The 19,269-nt window shown below is 51.3% G+C and overlaps 1 protein-coding gene across 3 annotated transcripts in view; it reads left to right on the top strand.

The window, feature by feature from the left end:
- The window catches only part of HPCAL1 (hippocalcin like 1), a 117,949-nt gene that overhangs the window by 67,537 nt on the left and 31,143 nt on the right, over positions 1 to 19,269 (top strand). The window contains exon 2 of one of the 3 annotated variants that reach the window (XM_058551807.1): positions 18,166 to 18,253. The exons of 1 other annotated variant lie outside the window; for it this stretch is intronic. The gene's annotated coding sequence lies outside the window, so the exon portion shown is untranslated. Of the gene's footprint in view, positions 1 to 18,165; positions 18,254 to 18,512; positions 18,523 to 19,269 lie in introns of those variants that run through there. One more of the 3 variants, XM_058551809.1, reaches the window with a different exon arrangement.

The raw sequence follows: 19,269 nt of genomic DNA, 5'->3' as shown, positions 1-19,269 counted from the left end.
GAGAACTGAGGGTGTTGACGCAGGGCGCTGCTGTGGCGGGGCGGGGGTGGACTGGTGTTTGCAGTGTGCGTCTTTAGCATGACCAGCCCCTGGGCTTTTTCCGGCCAGGCCAGCCCTGCTGGAGCGAGCCTGCCAGCACCCTGCTGAAGGCCTCCCTGGCTGTGATCCACTCAGGCTCGTTTCACGTGAGAGCTGGGGGTTCTGCCTGCAGCTGCCCACTGACCTCTGGGGTGTGTCACTGTCGTGCCTGGCCCCCCAGGGGCTGAGGTGCCCCTGTTTGGGTGAGGGAGCTTCTTAGGAAGTCCCCAGCAAGGCCACTCCCTACACCCCACCCGTTAGCATTGCCCCCTGCACCACCTCCACATGGCTAACTCTTATTCATCCTTCAGGTCTCTGTGTAGATGTCACCTCCTCCTAGAAGCCTTCCCAGATCCTTAGGTAGGGCTGTAGGCCTCTCAGTGGCCCCCCCAGCATCCTGCACTCATCCTCCTGTTGGCACGTGTCACTTTGCCCTTTAATCTCCTGGGCACTTGTGTGAGCTCCTTGAAAGCAGGAATTTTCCTGTTTGTTGTTGCATCTGTAACACCTAGGATAGTGCCCGGCACCTTCTAAGAGTTCAGTTGAATGCATTTTGAATAACTGAAAGATGCATAAATGAGACTTCAGTTCCAGCTCACAGACCAGCCCATCACCCTGACAAGCAGGGTCAAATATGGGAACCACTGGGTGTCTGGGTTGGCCTGGGTCACCCGGGTCACTGCTTGTGCAGTACAGAGGCAGCCCCAAGTCCTCGCTGGGGCTCATGAGCAGAACAAGAGGGCCAGGCAGAGGGCCTGCTGCCCTCTGTCCGAGGTGTCCAGGTACCCCTGAGGTGGGCCCCACCTGGGAGGTGTATGTCACTGTGGTGTATCAGGTAGGCCCTTGACTCAAGCAAGGAGCCGCCTAAGGGCTCCTGAAAGGGTTCGTTGAGGATTTAATGTTGTGCTTTGAACAGCAACACAGGCACGAGTGAGCTGAGCCCCAGCAGAAGTCTTGCCCAGGGACCTCGAATCTCCCTCCCCACGCGGTGACTTCTGCAAGCCTCCCACCTTCTTGGGCCTGTGTTTCCATGCAGGGAGGATTAAGTGACAAAGTGGCTGTGACGCTCTCTCTAGACTGTAACACACACTGTGTGGAGTGGATTATTCCTCCCCCTCATGGTTCGGCATCGGATGTGGACTCTGATATGTGGGGCAGGACTAAGGGACTGCATTTGTCAGGCTGTTTTTCCCTTGAACAACTTGGGGTGTCCAGACACCTTTTGTGTAAACTGCTGCCGAGGTTCCCTCTGCCACCAAAACTGAATGTCCGTAGAGCTCTCTGATAGAACGTTTGAGACTTTGGTCTGCAGAAAAGACCCCGTCCTGTGTGATCTTGGAGAAAATAGGGCTCAGAAGTAAACCGGCACATGCAGAATGCTACCCTGAGGCCGGGCTTCCTAAAACATCGTCCCCTGCTGCTGTGTGCGACGAGTGTGAACGCCTTGTGCCTGCTGTCACTGCTGAGTGTGGTCTCCACAACAAACCAGCCACAAAGGCTGCACATCTTCCGGTTTCTGCCCGGCCACAGCAGGCCCCTCGACACTCTTCCTGAGTGCTTGATCGTCGGTTTCCTAGAGCCCCTCCCTGTGTCAGAGAAGTGTGGGAGTGTGCAATTGGCTTGTGCAAGACTTTCCAGAGCACTGGGTGTGCGGGTGCCTCTGTGCCCTGAAGGACCTTTGACCATTTATTTGGAAATGAGGGGTGGGGTTCCATCAGCGTACCCCTTGCCGCTAGATTCTGTCACCAGGTGGGAGGTAAACCCAAGAGATGACCGCCAGGAGAATGTATATACGTCAGGGTCTCACCCTCAGCACTGAGGACATTTTGGGCTGCATGGTCCATTGTGGGGGAGGGAGTCCTGTGCACTGGAAAATGTTTAGCAGCATCCTTGGTTACCACCCACTAGGTGCCAGTAGACGGCCTCCACGCCCCAGTTGTAATAACCAAAAATGTCACCAGACATTGCCAAATGTCCCAGGGGGGCAACGGCCCCAGGGAGGCAAAATCGGCCTCAGTTGAGAACTACTAAATTATATGTGTATGTGCACGCATGTGTGTGTACACACACACGCACACACGCACGTACACCTTTTTGCTGGTATTTCTAGATTGGCAAGCTTGCTCTATGGCCAGAATCCACTTCCTGCTACTTACCCATGCCCTTAAAAATAAATTTCCCAATCACAGGCAGACAGCTGAGCAACTGCCGACCTCCGTTGTCAGGGGGCAGGGTAGGGGAGATGGAGACACGCAGGCTGAAAGGTCATTTCTTTCTTCAGTCAGATCAGAAAGCAACTTCCGCCCCCAAGGAGCAGAGTAAGAGGCTGGAAGCCAGCAAGTGGTGTTCATCAGAAGGCTCCTTGTGGAAGGACAGGGGCAGAGGGGCAAAGCCCACCTCCTCACATCACAGAGGACAACTCTACAGAGAGAAGGCTTTCAGTTAAACACCCAGCAGCACAAGTTACGTTGAGTCACGCACTCACTATTTCACCCCCATGCCGACTGTGTGGCTCTGTGCCAGGTGGTGTGCTGGGCCCCGGGGCAAGTCCGTGTCCCCTCCCACGGTCCTTCCCCCTGTGGGGCTACAGACACTAAGAAGCAGATCCCAGGAAAGTGCGATGCAGGGGAGCCGCACCGTGCTATAAAAGTGAGCAGCCAGGAGTCTGGGGGCACCCAGAGGGAGGGACGGTGATCTGGGATCTGAAGGGAGAGTGGTTCTCTGGGCATTTGGGGGCTTTTTAGGCAGAGGGACTAGCCCTTTGGTGGGCCAGAGCTTGGCATTCTTAAAAAAACCTCGCAGACTTTTCTTCCCAGTTGTGAAGTGAACGGAGCAGACTGGAATCAAAGATATAAAAGTGGAGATGAGAGGCTGTGCACGGATCAGCTGTGAGTGGCCTCTGCTGAGTGCTAGTGCGTGAAAGTAGCTTTGCAAACATTCTTTCTTGTCATCCTCCCAACAGCCCATTGGAGCACCTCGGGCGCCAGAGGCCGAGAACCTGACCTAGGGCTGCCCAGCGGTGCGAGGCCAGCAGAGCTGTGATTGATCCAGGGCGTGGCCCCAGGATCCGAGCACTTCCTGGTGGCCTCAGCTCCAGGTGCTTGTCAGAAATGCAGTGTCCTGGGCCAAGCCCTGGACGTTGTGTGGGCCCAGGAATCTGCATTCTAGAAAGCACCGACTCCAGGCTTGTGTCCCTGACGGGGAGGATGACTCGATCCCTGGAGGGAAGCACTCCAGCAGCGGCTCCCTGGAACCGAGTCCTTCGGTGCAAACGCGCTCTGCACAAGAGCCCTGGGTCTCCCAGGCCAGGCCGGGCTGGGCTGTGACTGTCCATTTGATGCTGGGCTGATTCACTCGTGGGCAGATCACAGGCGGGAGCTGTCTGCACGGGGCGACAGCGGAATCCGGTGTCTGCTCTGCTCGGCTGAGCGCTGTCGCTAATAGGATTCGCTGAGCCTTTTGGGTGTTTGTGGCACGGTGGCTGTTGCAGGAACCCAGCGGCTGCTCATTTTTGGGGAATGAATAATTTATTTGTGTTTTCAAATGACTTATTCCTCCATCGCAGATACGGCAGCCGCGCTCTGCATGCTCTGTCGGCTGCTTCCGCGGGAAGAACTCGCCTTAATCCTCTGCGGCCCTGGACGCCTGTTTCCAGGATGTTGGTTTGCAGGCTGCATTTCAGGGGAGTCCAGATCCTTCCCCCCTGGGCGCTTTCCTTTCTGTCTATTTGTGGGGAAAGTATGCTTTCCCTCCCGGTCGCCTGCTTCAGGAAGCACGACCCCAGAGCACTAGCTGGCCCTGGGGTTTTTAGGGCCGTCTGGCAACTAGGACATTAATACCAACAATGCAGTAAGAGTTCTGTCTCCGGGGGCCTTTGTTTCCGTTTCTGTGTGTGACCAGCTGAAAGCTGCACATGGTTACAATCACCCTTGAAAATCTTTGATTTTCAGAAATGCCAGTGCCCAGGTTGCCCCCCGCCCCCACCCCAGTCCAGGTGCTTCCCCACCTCTGGCTTCCACACTGCCGGCCTTCCTGCTCAGGCTGCCTGCTGATCTTCCTCCACGTCCATCACTCAAGAGTCCACCATGGCTCCCTGTTGCCGAAAGCGACCTGAACCCCAGTGTCAAAGCCTTCCATGATCTGGCTCTGTCACTCTTCTGCAGCATCCTCTCCCATCTCTTCCTCCTCTGAGCTGCCTGCTCACTGATTCATTTATTGAATGTTGATTGAGAGTCTGCCATACTCCAGGCTCCCAGCAGGGGCTGGGAGACGCAGGAGCAAGACCCTGCCCTCCGAGCATTGAGTCTAGAGGGGCCAGGAACCCCGCAGACGGGTTATAGGCAGGCTTCACAGACCCCCTAGGGCCCGGGAATGGGGGGAGGCCGAGTGGGAGAGAGTTCCAGAATTTCCAGCATCTTTAACCTGCCATCTTGGTGGGATTGAGGCCCCAGCAGGTGCCTGGATGGGGGCCTGATTGTCAGGGGCCTCGAATGCTAAACCATAGGGACCACCTGGGGCTTCAGTTGGGGTGAGAGGTGGGTACCAGGAGCCTGGCCTGAGGAGATCACTCGGTAAGCAGCCTGGCCCGGAGGCCTCTGCCCACCCGCCCAGCCTTCCTGCTCTGCACAGACCCCACCTCAGGCCCTGCTCTGCACTGCCTTGCACTTCTAGCTTAATTACACTTAGATATTTAATTACTGTCCCTTTCCTTGCTCCTTTATCCCTCCTGGAGGGCAAGGTTTAGTCTCTGGCATCCCCACTGGGCAGGTCGTGTGTGCTGGGGGAAGCATGGCCTGCGGGGCCAGGTACTGCCTGGCTGTGTGACCTTGGGAAAGTGGCTTAACTCTCCGAGCCTCTGTTTCCCCATCTGTAGGTGGGATTAACGATCCCGAGAGGGGGATGGTATGTGAAGGTGCTCAGTGGTCCAGGTAGAGCCTTAACGGCTACATTCAGACTCCTGAGTTTAGGCCTAGGAGCTGAAAGAGCTTCCAGGTGATTCTGTCGCCTCCTGTCGGAGTCTGATCCGAGATGCTTTGGGCCTCTTCCACGTGAGGAGGTGCTTGGTGCCCCCCCCCGCCCCGACACCATTCCTGACTCTCCCAGTACCTGCTGTGCAGGAGGCATCTGGGGCGGGCCCAGGGATGACCTCCTCAGGGAGCAGCTTCCTGTTCGCAGCTGCCTGGCCGTGGCCACACTGGTTGTGAAGGGAGGGGATGTGGGGCGGCAGGTGCAATAAGGGCACCTTTACACCCCTCTCCCCGCGGTTACTTACTTGAGACGTCTAAGGTGAGGGGGCTCCACCTGGGCCTACAGCAGAGAGCAGGGAGCCAAGGGGCGCCGTTCCACACGGCTTGACCCGCTGTCACCTGGTGACGCCCTCCTTGAGTCCTATTTAGAATTACACGCCCCCTTCCCCTCACCACGCAGCACTTACAATGTGTGGTATGAACCAACCGTAAGCCCCACGAGGGCAGGGCCCCGGCCGTTGGGTGAGTGGTGGAGGATCGCAGGGCGGAGAGGCAGGTGGACTGGCCAGAGCTGGCTTCCGCCACAACCTGGACCGGCCCGGGTGCACCCTGGGCCAGCAGGGAGCCTCCTTCCTCAAAGGAGCAGCTGCTCTGAGTGGGAAGCACTGGTCAGACACCAAGAAGCCTCCTTTGGGAGCTGTGACACCTCACCTGAGTGACCCACGTTGGCGTCAGAAGCCCATGGTCTCCTCCCCTTTCTGGCCCTGTGGCTCTGGGCAAGACCCTGCACTTCTCTGGGCCTGTGTCCTCATCCGTGAAGTGGGGGTAGGACTGACTCCTGTGTGCCCACCCCACGGGCTGTCATGAAGGTGGGCTGGGGTCATGGATGTGGACCCTTACACCATTGTGGGGATGCCTAATTCCTGTGCTCTCCCGTCCCATGGGCTTTGGAGGAAAAGAGCAATGTTGACAGCTCATTCCCAACCCTTCCTCTGTCTCCTCCATCATTATTAATAAAACTCTCAGAACAAGAGAGGCCTGTGGCCCAGCTCAGGTGACAAGCCACCAGCAGGTGACAGGTGACACGCAGCCTGAGCACGGGAGGCACACTTGTTCAGGTGCCCGAATCTTTGCATCTCTGCCCAGCAAACAAAAGTGCCTGCATCGCTCCAGGAGTGTGGCCTGGCCGTACCTGGCTCCGTGTTCTTGGCTGAGAGCCTTCGCTCAGGGCCTCTGCTCAACTGCAAAATGAAAGGATTGGACAAGATGGGTGGTTTTTCCTTTTCTTTGTTTTTCTTCCTTGAAGCTGCAACTTTTCCTCCCAAGTGGAATCATGGGTAGAGGTCAGTGTATCTGGCAGGCGAGGTGGCCCTGCAGGAGTGGGGAGAGGCCTGGCTGCTTCCCTGCCCTCGCAGCACCCCCATGGGCCCCAGGCTCCCAGATATGGTTGGAGGCTTCCAGCCTCTGGTTTCTAGAGTCCCCTTAGCCGCAAAAGTGTGAGGCTTGTTCCCCAGCCAAGACAGACAGCTGACAGTGGGCTGAATGTGGACTAAATGCACCCCCAAACAGAAATTGCTGGATCAGGTTTGCATTTCTTGCTCTCTGCCTCTCTGGGGTCATCCATGTTTCCCTTGTGGCTGCCTCATTGTTCTGATGTTGGCAAAGGTTTGCTTTCTCTTCCTCTTTCTGGAACAGGAGGTGCCTCAGACACCGTCTGAGGAGAAGGCCAGAGCGGGGTTTTATGGCCCCCAGTCCGGGGGTCGGCGGCTATGGGGAGCCGTGGTGGGGGGGCAGTGCCCGGGGCTCCAGAGGTTCCAAGAATTCTGCTAATGGCAACGAGCCATTTATAGTCTTCCCTGCCCATGGAGAGTCAACAGTGAACAAACTTGAATTTTATGTCTCAAGAAAATGCAGCCACGTTAGAAGTGACCTGCCCCTCTCAAAACCACGGTGAGATATCACTTCTCATCCGTCTGATGGCTGTCGTCAGAAAGGCAACACATGACACATGCTGGTCAGGGTGTGGGGAGAAGGGAAGCCTTGTGCACTGTTGGTGGGGATGTAATTTGGTGCAGCCACTATGTTAAATGGTATGGAGGTTTCTCAAAAAATTAAAAATAGAACTACCATATGTTCCAGCAATCCCACTTCTGCGTATTTATCTGAAGAAAACAAAAACACTAATTCGAAATGATACATGCACCCCCTATGTTTGTTGCAGCATTATTTACAATAGCCGAGATATAGAAGCAACCTAAGGGTCCATCAGTAGATGAATGGATAAAGAAGTGGTGTATATACACAATGGAATACTACTCAGCCATAGAAAAGAATGAAATCCTCCCATTTGTGACAGCATGGATGGACCTAGAGGGTATTATGCTAAGTGAAGTAAGTCAGACAGAGAGAGAGGAATACCGTCTGAGTTCCCTTATATGTGGAACCAAAAAAGAACCCCAAAATAAAAAAAAAATGAACAAAGAAAACAAAACAGAAAAAGACTCATAGATACAGAGAGCAAAGTGGTGGTTGCCAGAGGGGAGGTGGGAAGAGGAAGGGTGAAAGGAGTGAAGGGGATTAAGAGGTACAAAACTTCCAGTCATAAAATAAATCAGTCACAGGGATGTGATATACAGCGTACGGAACATGGTCAACAATATTGTAGTGACTTTGTATGATGACAGACGGTTACTAGTCTTATCAGAGTGATCCTTTTGTAATGTAGATAAATGTCTAATCACTGTGTTGTACACCTGAAAACAATACAGTATTATATGTCAACTATATTTCAACTAAAAAAAAGTGACCTGCCTCCCACCTCCCACAGGGAGAGGGCTGGAGGGTTGTAAGGAGGTGCCACTTCTCTGATTCGCCTAGGTCTGGGGATTTTGTAATCCCTTTCCCCAGTGCCTGGCATTTTTGTAGCATTCTCTGATTTTCAAAGTTCTTCTGCAACAATTGTGCTTAAAATAAAATGTGAACTCCTTGCCCTGGCCTCTGAGGCCCTGCTCATCTCTTAGCACCCCCGGCCTCGTTTGCCATGCTTTGGCCTCACTCACCTTCTTGTGGCTCCTTGATGATGCCAGGCACATTCCTACCTCAGGGTCTTTGCACATGCTGCTCCCTCTGCCTAGAGCCCTCATCGTAAGTCTGTCCCTTCCTCCTCAGATATGTCCCTGACTCAGAACTTTCCTGAGTGTTAAAGCTAGAGTCTCACCCTATCCCCTTGCCCACTGGTAATTCCATCAAATCACTTCATTTTATTCTTTTCCTAGCAGTTATCACAATCTTTGCTTACTCTCTCCATCTGTGTCTTTTTTTTTCTCCAATGATCAAAAGGCCCAGGTGGGAGAGTCAAAAGACCCCTAAATGCTGAGCAGTTTAAAATAGAACAAAGTCTGGAATTCTAGCTGGAGCCCCATTTTCTGAAATATGTTTCATGTAATCTTGTCCTGTAGTTACCCTGTGAAAATAAGATTTCCACAGCCGCACACAGGGGGGAGTTAGGCCACTATTATTACTCTCCCTGGGAGACTTTGCACATAAATCTTTAGTCATAAGGATTTAAGTTAAATAAGTCAGTCATATGGTAAAAGACTCTGAGAAGTCCTGCACGAAAGAAACCAGTTTAACTTTGTGGAAGGGAGTAATGTCCACAGTTATGTGACCACGGAGCGTCTCCTGCCTTTTATGTTTTGCATGGCACAACACTTTAAACTAGTTTTCCTTGGACCACATTTTTGGGAATGCTGTGTACAAATGAAAGAAGGAAGATGAAGACATTTAAAGTTCCTTCAGCAAAAGTGTGAAGCCTGGAGAAAGATGAGATTCTAGTCATATTTACTTTCTGAAAAATATAAGGCACCTTATGTCAGTTAGGGCTCTCTGTTGAAAGGGATAGAAAAACTGTCTCAAAATGGCTTAAAGCCAAAAAGGGAATTTAATATTTCACAGTGCTGAAAAATCCAGGGGAGACTTGGCTCCAGACACTGCTAAATTCAGGCATTGGGCAACGTCTTACTCCACCTCCAACGCTCCTGCTGTTCTCACAGTCTCTGCATCGTCTCTGGAAGCCCATCCTCTCTATCTGTGGCCACCTAATGGCAGCAGAATCTCCAGCCGTTCACGTTTTCAGGATAGAGTGCAGTGGGAGAGAGACCCCCTCTTTGGTGGAACCAGTGATGGACCCTTTCAGGTCAAATGAATTGAGAATGGAGGCAGTGTGGGCCCTTAAGAGGAAAGTGAGGATTGTTGCTGTAAGAAGAGGGAACAGATGCTGGGGGATGCACACAGTCAGAATGTCAGAACAATAATCTAGTGCATCTGCCTGGTCTATTTTTCTATTGTGCTAATAGGAAAAAAAAACCCACAAAGAAAACCCACAGTGCTTAGAACGTGCTCTAGAGGTGTGTGTGCTGCCTTGAGTGACAGAAGGGGAGAAGCTTGGAGTGTCCACTGGATGCCTGTACTGCACTGGAGCAAACTGGACAGAGATCCTGGTTGGAAGTAATTATTGGTGGAGTGGAAAGGAAAGGAAAGCGGAAGCTCTTAGAAGAAAAGAACGTGTGCGACTGTTGAAGTCCCCTAGACTGGAAATGTGGCCCGAGCAGTGTGCACCAGCAGCAGGCCCATGGGCCACGGACAGAAGTGACTGAAGACGGAGGACAAGGGAGGCCCACGATTGGCCCTTATTGAACCTCATTGCTCTGGTCTCTGCGATTTCTCTTCATCCCAGTGTCTGTTTCCTTAGAATTTTCCTCCCTTAGAGATTAGCCCAGCTCTTCACTGTGCCTGCCCTTCCTTCCTTTCCAGATCCCCAAGAATCTCTGTACAAGTGATCACACAGCCCCTGACCTCCGTGTCTGGTTCCAGGATTCTTCTTATTTCTGGTGCCTGGTGTGAGGTGGGATGTTAAGTTATTATTTATTGTGAAGAGGGCAGGCACTTTCCTATTTCCATGCTTGCACATGTCTTTTGGTGGACCCAAAAGATTCCCATCTTTCTGTTGGGAATCTAGGGAGGAGTTGAATTCCTGGTTCGAGGTGGGGATGGTCACCTTTAGTAAATACGCCAAATATTTTTTTAAAGTGGTCGGAGATGGTACGTTTCTTTTGTTTTGTGACTAGAACTCAAATACTCTGGTAACGGGAGTGGAGGTGGGCGCTGGAATGAGACATTGTGGGCACTCCTTGGAAGCTGGGAATGCGGTCGGCCGGCACCCAGTGCCCCAGGTGACCAGAGGGCTGCTGGTGCTGGGTGCTGCTCATGGCCATGCAGGGCTCAGGGTTTAGTTCATTGTCATGTTGGGGGTCCTTTCCAGCCCTGCCCCCTTTTGTGAAGCTTGCAGCCCAGGTGGTCTCACCTGCCATAGTATGTTCTGTGGCTGTTCCCAGACTGGGCCCCAGCCCCGGTGAAATCTGCAGGACACACAGCCCCTCTAACTCAGTTCTTGACTTGAGCAGTGGAAGAGAATGCCTCTACGAAGAGCAGTCATTGTGCAAAACGTCTGTGTGAAAGTATTCTGCAAGCAACTGCCCTTATTACCACCTGGGGACTGTGTGGAATTAGTCATCCTAAAACCATAATCACCTCAAATAGTCATAATCCAAAAGCCATCCATCTTTGACTCCAGACCCCACTGTATTTTTCTCCCTTGGGGACTTTGCTTCCTCATTAAGTTGGATTTCAGGATATATTAAAATGATTCGTCATCTCTGGAGCACACATCTGCCCCTGTGTGAGCAGGCAGGAGGGGCCATTCGGTTTCACGCAGATCAGTTAGTGCAGGAAGCCCGTGCCTGGAGGCAAGGAGGTGCCAGGCACTGGAAGGAAGACACTTTTCCAGCTGCCTTTCCCAAGGATTGGCCAGCAAAAAGGATGGGCACTGAGCCCCTCCTGGCCCAGGCCACCAGAGAAGGTACTGGCCCCAGAAATGGCCCTAGAACCATCACTTCTTAGGTGGGGACCGCAGTGCCAGGGGTGGGGGTGGGGGGCTGCCTGTGCCACGTCAGGAGCTGAGCTGAGAGTTGAATGGAACCTCCTTACCAAGTGGACCGAGTATATATCCTGAGGGACTGGGCCCCCCACCCCCAGTGGATTGGATCAGCCCTTTAAATGCAGAGAGATCCCGAGAGCTCGTGTCCGACCGCCCGCCCGTCCCTGACATCTGGCACACACCTGAGTGCACCCCACTGGGCTGTGGGCTCCTCAGAAGTGGGGCCGGTGACCTGCACCTAGCACACCCAGCATGTCAGGCACTCAGCGTATGTGTGGAGCCCATGCCGGGGCAGGGCTGGGGGGGTCCCCAAGGCAGTTTTGCAGCACGTTCCTGGGGGCCATGCTCCCGGATTTGAGGCTGCCAGGTTCTCTTGGTCGGCCAGGGTGACAACAGCTGAGGCCCATATGTTCCCTGGGTGCAGTACTGGGAAGCCCTGCAGTTTGCCTCGTGCCCCTGTGAGCCTGCTCTTTGCTCTCTGTCCTCTGAGGTAGAGAAGTACAGGGGCTGTGGCTTAGATTCCAGTTTTTTTCAACAGCTTTATTGAGATGTAATTCACATACCATTACAACCCACCCATGTAAAGTATACAATGCAATGGTTTTTAGTACGTTCAACATATGTGCAACCATCACAGTCAGTTTTAGAATATTTCCATGACCCCAAAGGGAAACCCATACCCTTTAGCTACCACCTCCTACTCGCCTATCCTGCTATTCTCCAGCCCTAAGAACCACTCATCTACTTTCTGTCTCCAGATTTCCCATTCTGGACATTTAGTATAATGGAATCATACAATATTTGTTCTTTTGTGTCTGGATTCTTCACTTAGCACAATGTTTTCAAGGTACATCTATGTTGTAGCATGTGTTAGTACTTCATTTCTTTTTATGGCTGAATAGTATTCCATTGGATGAGGATACCACATTTTGTTTATCCATTCACCTATTGATGGACATTTGGCTTGTTTCCACCTTTGATTATTATGAATCATGCTGCTATGAACATTGTGTACAAGTTTTTGTGTGGACATATGTTTTCATTTCTCTTGGGTATGTACCTGGGAGTGGAGTTTCTGGGTTATGTGATAACTGTATGTTTAATCATTTGAGGAACTGCCAGACTGTTTTCCAAAGTGTCTGCACCATTTATATTCCCAATAGCAGTGTATGAGGGTTCTGATTTCTCCAAATCCTTGCTAACACTTGTATTCATCTGATTTTTTGATTCTAGAAATCTTAGTGGGTATGAAGTGGTATCTCATTGTGCTTCTGATTTGCATTTCTTATGATGTTGAGCATCTTTTCATGTGATTAGTGACCTTTTGTATATCTTTTTTGGAGAAATGGCTCTTCAAGTCCTTTGGCTATTTTTTAATTGAGTTATTTGTCTTTCTTTTGAATTGTATGAGTTCTTTATAGTATTCTAGATACAAGTCCTTTATCAGATCTATATGCAAATATTTTCAAATATTTTCACCCATTTCGTGGGTTGTCTTTTCATTTTCTTGATTGTGTCCTTTGAAGCACAAGTTTTAAATTTTGATGAAGTCCAATTTATCTATCTTTTCTTTGGTTTTTTGGGCTTCTGGTGTCCTATCGAAGAATCCTTTGCCAAATCCAAGATCATGAAGATTTACCCCTGTCTTTTGTTCTACGAGTTTTATAGTTTTAGCTCTTACACTTAGGTCTCTGATCCATTTCAAGTTAATTTTTTGTATATGGTGTGAGGTGAGGGTCCAACTTCACTTTTTTGCACGTGGTTATCCAGTTGTCCCAGGACCATGTTGAGAAGATACTCTTTCTCCATTGGATAGTGTTGGCACACTTGTTGAATATTAGGTGACCATAGATGTGAGAGTTTATTTCTGGATAATCAATTCTGTTTCATTGATCTGTATGTCTTTCCCTGTGCCAATACCACATTGTCTTGATAATTATTGCTGTGTAGTAAGTTTTGAAATTGAGAGTGTGAGTCCTATTTTGTTCTTCTTTTTCAGGATTGTTTTGGCTATTTTGGTTCCTTTGCAATTACGTATGAATTTTAGAGTCAGTTTGTCAATTTCTACAAAGGAGTCAGCTGGGATTCTGATGGAGAATGCATTGAATCTATAGATTATTTTGGGGAGTATTGCCATCTTAACAATGTTGAGTCTTCTGATCCATGAACGTGGGATATTTTCCCAATTATTTAGATCTTCTTTAATTTTTTTCAACAATGTTTTGTAGTTTTCAGAGTATAACTTTGCACTTCTTTTGTTAAATTTATTCCTAAGTATTTTATTCTTTTTGATGCTGCTTCTAATGGAATTGTTTTCTTAATTTCATTTTTGGATTTTTCATTGCAAGTGTATAGAAATACAATTGATTTTGTATATTGATCTTGTATCCAGCAACCTTGCTGAACTTGTTTATTAGTTCTATTAGTTTTTTTAGTGGATTCCTTAGGTTTTTCTATGTATAAGATAATGTCATCTGTAAATAGAGATAGTTTTACTTCATCTTTTCCAATCTAGATCCCTTGAATTTCTTTTTCTTGCTTAATTGCCCTGGTTAGAACTTGCAGTATAATGTTGACTAGAAGTGGTGCAAGTGGACATCCTTGTCTCATTGTTGATCTTAAGCAGAAAGCATCCAGTCTTTCACCATTAAGTATGGTCTTAGCTGTGAGTTTTTCACAGATACCCATTGTCAGTTTGAAGAAGTTCTCTTCTATCCATAGCTTGTTAAGTGCTTTTATCATGAAAGGGTGTTGGATTTTGTCAAATGCTTTTTTGCATCTATTGAGATGAGCATGTGATTTTTGCTTTTTATTTTGTTAATATGATGTATACATTAATTGATTTTCAGATGGTAAGCCAACCTTGCATTCCTGAGATAAATCTCGCTTGGTCATGGTATATAATTCTTTTTATTCTTTATGTTGCTGGATTCTGTATGCTAGTATTTTATTGAGGTTTTTTTTTTTTTTTTTTTGCATTCATGTCCATTAGGGACATTGGTCTGTAGCTTTCTTCTCTTGTGAAGACTTTGTCTGGTTTTGGTAATAGGGTAGTACTGGCCTCATAGAATGAGTTGGGAAATGTTCCCTCCTGTTCTAGTTTCTGGAAGAGTTTGTGAAGAATTGGTATTAATTCTTTAAATGTTTGTAGTCTTCAGAAGTGAAGCCATCTGGGCCTGGGCTTTTCTTTGTGAGTAATTTTTTGATTACTAATTCAATCTCTGGCTTTGTCATAGGTATTTCAGATTGCCTCTTTATTTCAGATTGTCTGTTTCTTCTTGAGTCAGTTTCAGTAGTTTGTGTCTTTCTGGTTGGCTTACACTCTTATGAGCATGTTTTTCAGGGCGCTCTCTGCTCTTTCAGCCACTGTTGACATTAATTGAACTCTTCCTATGTGCCAGGCATTTTTTTGTGCATTAGCTCATTTATTCTTTACAAGAACTTGATGAACTATTTAGGATTATGATCATCTCCATTTTACATGCTGGCAAACTGAGGCAGAGAGAAGTTAAATACTGGATCATGGTCACACAGCTAGGAAATAGTAGAGCTAGGATTTGAGCCTGGGCTGTCCAGTCACACGGCCCTCCATGCTGTCCCCTCCTTGCTGTCCTGAGACCCTCCTACTTGCTAGGAGCTGGGAGTATAGGAATAGGTCAGACCTGTCATGGCCTGAGTCACTCCCCAGAGACCGCAAACCTGAGAGAGAGAGGTGCCTTGGGCCTGGGTGAACAAAGGGCTTGGGAGGTTGAGGTATCAAGAAGAGCCCCATGGAGAAGGTGAAGTGGGCCTTAAAGGAGAGTCCAGTGCAGGGGTGCATGTGGGTGAGTTTGTGCATGTGCCCAAGTGCTTGGTGGAAGGGTGTCACAGGGAACCTTCCCCTAGGATGCTGATGCCCACCTGGCAGGAGGAGTTTGGAGCAGTAGAATCATGCCCAGTAGGTCTGTTTGAATCACCCAGGCCTCTGCAGTTTGCTCTCCTGGAGAGGAAGAGGCATGACCATTTCTAAAACAATCGCTAGACAGAAATCAGGAGCAACCAGACATAACTCAACATAATTATTTCTGCATAATGACTTCTACTGCTTGATTCCATCTCAAGCAATGACTGTAATCTTTCTCTGTCATGGGAAAGCTGGTGGCCGGGGATCCCTGTGGCTCAGTGATAGAGCCAGGAGGAAATCTGTAATTTGAGTTAATGGAGCGTTTCCAAGCAGCCGGGTGCTGGAGCCTTCTAGGCCTCTGGCATGATGGACCCTCCTCCTGCTAGGAAGCCTGGTGTCACAGCTAGCCCAGCCTCCATGGGGATGCAGCCCGCCCGCTCTGTCCAGATGGGGAAACTGGTAATGGCAGAGACCACAGGCTGTGCCTGGGTCACGGGGCTGCTCAGCAGCAGAGGCGCGTCCGGGACCAGACCTGCTCCTCTGTCCCCCTGCCAGCCAGTACTTTCCCATAAGAGCTGGTGTGTGTCTGTCTCAGTGAGGCAGGGAGGGCTGTGGTAGAAGGTGTCCATGTGGACTAGAAATGCTTTCACTTGTCCCTGAGCTGGTCTCTGAGCATGCAGGGCTGCCCCCAGGAGGCTGCAAACGGGGGGCCTTTGTAGCTGGACAGCCAACTGACCTGCAATCAGGCGAGGCCCCGTGGCATTAATCCTGCAGGTAGTGGGAGAGTGTGTCCTGGAGGGCAGGGTCCCGCCGAGAAGGCTGCAGGCTGGGGGCACACCTGCTCCAGCTCCAGGAAAGCAGAAGCCCACCCCCACAACCCTGGACCCGAGGAGGTGCTTGCTCACTACATTCCCACAGCCTCCTATAAGTCCGTAATTAACGAGGGCATCTGGAAAGAGCGAAGCAGGGTTTAGGGATTTGCATTTTGGCCATCCCGCTTAGCCGCGTGTGACCTTGGCAAGTGTCCCTGAGTCTGTTTGCTCCTCTGTAAACTGGGGATTAGAGTGGGCTCTCCCTGCCAGGGCCGATAGGAGGGTGGGATGATAAAATGCCGACCCACACAATGCTTCTAGTGCATTCTGCAGCTGGCTCTGTTAGTTTTGGCAAAGGTGACCTCGAGGAGGGCCCTTGACCCTGTCTGGGCCTTGATTTCCCTGTGTCAAAGCAGGGCTCACAGAGCTGTGAGGTCACTTAGTGAGATCATTGTCTTACTGAAAGCGCCTTTAAAAAATCGGGGGGAGGCGAGTACAGAGGATTTTTAGGGCAGTGAAACTCTGTACGTTACTGTAATGGTGGATACATGTCATTATACATTTGTTCAAACCCACAGAATGTGTGACACCAAGAGCGAACCCCAATGTGAGCTATGGATTTGGATGATGATGTGTCTCAGTGTAGGCTCATCGATCGTAACGAATGTCCCACTGTCTGTGGTGGGAATGTTGACGGTGGGGGAGGCTGTGCGTGTGGAGGTCAGGGAGTACGTGGCAACTCTCTGTACTGTCTTCTCAGTTTTGCTGTGAACATAAAATTGCTCTAAAAAAATTGCTCTAAAAATTGCTATTTAAAAAGTCTGTATATGTAGTGCTGTCTGCAAGCACAGTGACCTTCGAGAGAATTTCTGGTGGGAAGATGTGTGGCCTTTCTGCTCCAGGTCGTGAATCCTAGCAGTGAGTTTAAATAACATAATTGACATGTGAAGTTCTATGTTGGTGAAACAGGGTAGAATTTTAACTCTGAGCAAAGTGCACTCTGCTTGCAATAATGTCTATGTGATGTACTTTGGGGCATTCATTTGTCAAACATGGATTATTTATTGAGCGCCTGCTGCATACAGGCTCTGGGCCAGGACCAACAGCACAGAGGTGAGGACACCGCCCCCTCCGTGTGGAGCTCACAGCCACTTGGGGGGAGATGCAGCCGCTTGTTCTGCAGGAGCGAGGGGACCCCCATTGGCACCTGAACCCTGCAGGGGCTGGGTTTTCCGGGGTGGATGAACTACTTGGCTCCTGTCCTCAGGACCACTCCATGAATGCATATAAACCGTGATCACGGCTGTGGAGGGAGAGAACTGTGTATTAGGAGAAAATAACTGGGAAATGTGTCTAGATTAGGAAGAAAAATGGGCTCTCAGGTGAAGAGACTGCACTTACGGTAGATGAGAGGTCAAGAAGGAGCCAGCCAGCGGGTGGAAGGCAGTATAACCTGGGCCTGAGAGCCCAGGGCTGTCTGGGTTCCATCCCGGCTCTGCCGCTTGGAAGATCCATGACCTTGAGCAAGTAGTTAGCTTCTCTGCACGTCCGTTTCCCCATCTGTAAAATGGGGTTAATAATTATGCCTACCTCATAGGGCTGTTGGGAGGTTTAAATTGGATAATGCAAATAAATGCATGGAAAGCTTTTAGCAGGGCACCCAGCAGTGCAGGGACAGTGGCCACGAGAATAGTATAATTACGTCTCAGGTCCAGGGTGCTGCCAGTCCACAGAAAGGGGTGGAGGGGGAGGTCGGCCCGTCTGTTACCATGCACACGGGGCGTCTGGAGTGCTTGTGCCAGAAGCCAGTGGTGATGGTTGCAGGTGGGGAGGGATCGGGGCGCCCAGGATGCCCACGGTGCATGGATTTCTCTTCTCAGAGTGACTGTGTGACTCTGAGTCGTTGGCTGGAGGTCAGTGATGCCTTCTGACCTTGCGCTGTGTGCAGAGTGCAGAGCTTGGCTGTGGGAGCTCCTGTGAGCCCGCCCTGTGCCAGGTCTTGGTGCACACAACCCACTGGGCCCTACAGTGACCCTAAGGTCAGAGTGTCAGGTGTGGCCACAGGCGGCATAGTGATGGGCCACAATGACTCAGTGTTGCTGCCAGCTCTTGAACCTGGGTTTGCAGACCATGGAGGCTATGGGCCACGCCTAGCTTTGTGATAGCTGGTGACTCCACCCAAGGGGTGGCCAGCATCTGAGTGGGAGGCTCCTGTCAGTATGTGGTGGGCGCACGGGAGGTGCACATGCTCATGGCCCCTGCCCTAGACTGCGGGACGGGGGCCAGGAGCCAGGGTTTTCCTGTGCTTGATGTGGGGCTTGAAAAAGCTGTGGACCACCCCACTGGCACACGGAAGCAACTGGAGAGAAAGGCAGCAGGCTCTGGGCCGGGGTGCCCACACCCGTGTGACCTGGCCGTCCTCTCTTCCAGGGCATGGTCTAGCAGCCCGCACAAGGACGTGGAAGCAGCCCCCAGAGGTTCTGATCCCTGCTCCATCTGCCCCTCCACTCGGCCTTGGGTAAGTCGCTCCGGGAGGCCAGATGGACTGGGGGCTGGGGGGCCTCTACCCTCTGTGGGGTCCTGCCCGCATGCCGGCCTGCGGGGACTGACCCAGCTCGGCAGAGAGAGCAGGGAAGACCGGGAGTGGGGGACGGCCTGCCCTGTACCCCCATGAGATGGGCCAGGAGACTGAGGCTCAGAGACAAAAAGAGCCCACCCAGGCCCCACCGTCATCTCGGTTCTCGCCCTAAACTGACCGGTCGTTCTGGGTAAATCCTTCGGCCTTGGGTGCTTTGGTTTGGGGATGTGTCCAGTGAGGGGACTGAGGGCCTCAGAGTGTGAGGGGTTGACTTTGAAGAGAACATGTGGGAGGAGGGCGGGGGGCGGGCTTCTGTCTTTGGGTTTCTCTTTCATTCCCCTCACAGCCCCTGCACCTGAAAGCCCCCGTCTCCTGGGCCCTGCCCACCCCTCACCTCCCACCCCACCCCCATAAAATAGAAGGACCTGCCGTCATGGGGGGAGGGTGAGTGGGTTGGGGCCCCCAGTGCTCCCCAGCCCTCATCCCCATGGCCCTGGGTTCCTCCCACAGGACGCTTGGGGCCCCCCTCCCGGGTGAACGGCTTGCCTTCCTCCCCAAACCTGGGTCTGCAAGGACGCAGAGCCCTGCTCTGGCTCCGCTTGTAACCCCGGACTACAGGGTGGGAAGTGGGTGGGCCTCCGCCTCTGCAAGGGACCCCTGGTCACTGAAGCTCTTGCCCCCACTGAGCCATTCCCCCTGCCACCCGCATCTCCTGTCATCCTCCCCTCTGCCCTCTCCACCCAGACCACGCACCCTCCTAAAGATGACGGGGTCCCAGGACTGAGCCTCCCTACCCCGGCCTCTCCCGGCCGCCCCTTCCTTCCCTTCTCACCCTCTCAGCCCAGCCCTCCCCCATGGCCCCACTGGGGACCTCGGCCGCAGCTGTCTGCTCTGAAAGCTTGGGTTCAAACGCCGCCTTCTACTGCATCCCCTCTCCTTCTGGTCTTCTCTCGGCC

Source organism: Diceros bicornis, chromosome 12, assembly GCF_020826845.1.
Source record: "Diceros bicornis minor isolate mBicDic1 chromosome 12, mDicBic1.mat.cur, whole genome shotgun sequence".
In the NCBI taxonomy this organism is placed as follows: Eukaryota; Metazoa; Chordata; class Mammalia; order Perissodactyla; family Rhinocerotidae; genus Diceros; species Diceros bicornis.
The sequence above is the reverse complement of the archived record's forward strand: the minus strand, read 5'-3'. Positions and strand labels throughout refer to the sequence as shown.